Source organism: Pinus tabuliformis, chromosome 8, assembly GCF_031772625.1.
Source record: "Pinus tabuliformis cultivar Carrire ecotype Pingquan chromosome 8, CPIR1, whole genome shotgun sequence".
Lineage (NCBI taxonomy): Eukaryota > Viridiplantae > Streptophyta > Pinopsida > Pinales > Pinaceae > Pinus > Pinus tabuliformis.
The window spans coordinates 1101239007-1101242575 of NC_142294.1; positions in this window are offsets into that span (position 1 = coordinate 1101239007).

Below are 3569 nucleotides of genomic sequence, written 5' to 3' on the forward strand. Positions count from 1 at the left end.
AAAAAGAGGCCCGTGGTAACTCAATGTACCACTTGGCCGCGAGACCAATGAGTGTACGCTGAAAAAGACGTAAACGGATCGAATCATCCGAGATAGAATTTGAAGCACACCAGAGGTGGTAAGTCATCACGTGATTTGACAGATCCTCTCCAGACTTACCTTCGAACTTGGGTATGTCACTGGGCAACTTATTTGGCATTGGCGGCCAGAACGGAAGATAATTTATTGGATCGTTCGTTAGGCGCGTCAAGTCTGGTAAATCGAAAGTTGCGATAAACGGAAATTACCGATTAGGGTCCCTAAAACTCTGGGTCACAAGACCAGTCCCAGGAGGAGGATATCCAGGATAACTTGGAACAAGAATCGCATTCGGGATATTGTATCCTCCTGGAAAACCAGGATTAACCGGACCGTACTGGGGTTGTTGTGGTTGTTGATAAGTGTACCCAGGATACGGTTGATACTGGTAAACCGGTTGTTGGATAGCAGGACCGTATTGGTACTGTCCTTGGTACGGTTGATAAACAAACTGTGGTTGACTAGTGACAACCGTACTTAAACCAGGCTGCCCCACAGGCATCTGAACCATAGTTTGAATCGTGGATCCAGACAATGGTAAAGATGTCTGCGGAGTAGTGGCAGAGACAGTAGAAACCGGAGCTGTCGATACTCCAGAAGTAAGTGCAGTGGAAGAAACAGATGTTGCGGTAGTTGCAGCAGTCGTTTGAGATGGAGTACTAGGTGCAATTGGCGACTGAGTAACTACTGAAGGTACAGAAGTTTGAACATTAGACTGGACTAATTGCTGGGATGGCCCAGCAACTAAGGGTTGTCCGGCTTGAGATGAGAACTGTACACTTGGCTGCAACACTTGTTGAACTTGCGATGGATCCCACACTATGTTCATTCCGGGGTATTGACCCATGACAGGTTGAGGATATTGAGATCCATAACCGGATTGAGGGTAGGATTGATAACTGAAAGGCACAGTTCCCGTACCTTGAACATATGATTGACCTTGAGGTGGTTGATAACCTTGACTCGAGTATTGACCTAGAGGTTGATACCCTTGAGGTAAATACTGATACTGGGGTTGACCTTGACCTTGAGGTTGATACCCTTGAGGTAATTATTGATACTGAGGTTGACCCTGGGGTACATATTGAGGCTGGGGTTGACCTTGAGGAATGTATTGTACTATGGGTACATACTGTCCTTGAGGTTGCCCCCCAGACGCAACTTATGTACCTTGAGGTTGCCCCCCAGGCGTTAATTGAGGCTGCCCCCCAGGTGGTAATTGGCCACCTTGAGGTTGAGAACCGGGAACTGAACCTGACATCATATAAATGTCTCCTACACCCAACAGTCTATTACCATTGTTTCCAGCTAATAACCCATGTTCAATGGGTTGAGGAGATGCTCCCGCAAAAGTACTAGAAAGTGACTGATACCCAGAGGGAACAGAAAGTCCGCCATACAAGAAAGATTCAGGAGATTGAGTGAACATGGACGACTGACCAGACATATTTACAGGAGTATAAATACCTCCAGGTGGAAAAGGAGTACGAGGTGGAGAAAAACTTATCCCTGAGTTGTCTAAATAATTGGTTAACGAAAGGTACCAAGTAGTACTTCTAGGAGGACTGTAAAAGATGGATTCACGCTCCCTTAGATCAATAGTAGGTTGATCTTCAAGGGTAGAAGCGCCAAATTCTTCCTCTGGAACAAGTTCTTCAATAGCTATCAAACCAGCAGGAAGATTTTCGGTGATAACTCTTTCTACCCTAGGTGAATCAGGTGCATTAGAAGTTGGAGTAACAGGTTCAGATACTTCAGGTTCTTCGCCTATATCACTAGTAGATGAAAAACTACCAGCAAGCTCGGAAACTGCAACTGCTTCGGGATTATAACCTGTTTCTAGACCTTGGTAATCTGGATGGACTACCAACGACGATTCTCCTTCTTCAGGTGAACCTACTTTACTGCCACTAGGAGGAGTTACAAGGACTTTCAAACCTTCGTAATGACTCGGGACGTCTTCAGGAGGTTCGCCCCGCAATCTACGGGACTTCCTCAACAAATCGGCCACGGTAACAATCTCAGGAGACTTGCCCCAAAGTCTATGGGACTGTCTCAGTAATTCCGCCACAGTTAAAACTTTTAACTACTGCACACGCAAACAAAGTAAAATCTCAAAGCAAACCACCTAAAGTCTCTAAAGAACCAAACAAATTTGAATCATACGCCTAAAGAATCTAGGGCGTCAAACCATACACAAACAGTAGCCTTCCGGACCGAAAACACTAGTTGGTGATGAAGCCCAACATCGCCGAATTCAGTACAGAAGTGGAGGGTGGAAATGTTACCCCGGCAACCTGCTTAATGAATAGACCGGCACAAGTTCCTTCACTTTAACCGTCCCGAGTGAAGTGAACCCCCCGGAAAATCCAAGTGAGTCTAGCCGACGTCTGATCCAGGTACAGTGGGATCTTCCCTCCACCATCACCTCGGGTAGAATCCTAAAGATAATGGTCACTAAGGTTACCAACAGCAACAAATACACTTGGGGGAACAGTCTACACTCCGACAGCACGCAAGGGCAGAGTATCAAGCTCAATCCCCTTGCCGGCTCCTTGACAATAATCCAAGGTTTACCAACAAGTGACCCCTGGCTCCTCGACAATGGTTAATCCGAGGTTTACCGTTTGTAATACATGCGTGTCTGGCGTCGTTCCGAACGAGGGAGGATTGATCCCCTCACTGGTTCGGACACGAGCTCGTGCTTCTCCTTTAAGAGGAGCTTTCCCAGAGTATAAATGCAACAGTTGGATTTATCCTACCACAAGATAAGCTACTTGTTTGGTTTTGCTGTCTTGGAGAGTTAATTACTCTCCTACTCCAAGACACTAGCCTGATCTATATTGGTGTTTCAGAGCCCTAGTAAATAAAAGTTACTACGTTGATTTTACTTTAAGCGTTAATTTTTATGGATTTTCTTTAAGACAAAAGGTAGTGGAGATGAAACTGATGGTGTGTAGACTCGACTCAAATTCACTAAAAAGATGCACTTAGGATGACTTGTACTAATTTTATTTTTCAATGAATTCCCTAGCTAAGAGAGTTGGAGAATGCAAAATTTATAAAAGACAACTTTCTTAACAGACAATCAAAGAAACAATCTCTTTATCTTTTCCAAAACATACAACACATGACCACTAATTATTCTACGAAAATTCCTTTTCTTTCAAAGACTCAAATGCTACCAAAGCAAACTTTCCTTCAAAAGATATTTTTGTATTTTTCCCTAATTAATAAAGCATGTAAAACTTACTGTAACAAAAATCAAAGTTAAAAAAGCTATGGCAATCAAATCAACTCAATTTCACTCAAAAGCAAATCTAGAGAAATGCACCTAAAAACTAAATCAAATGAGGCAAAAGCCTACTAAAGATGATTCATGGATGTTTTACTCAGTCAAAATACAACTAAGGGCTAGTTAATGCAGAACCAAAAACCAGTCAAAAACAAAAATCAAAATTTTTTGTTCTTTTTCTCAAGAATAAAATTCA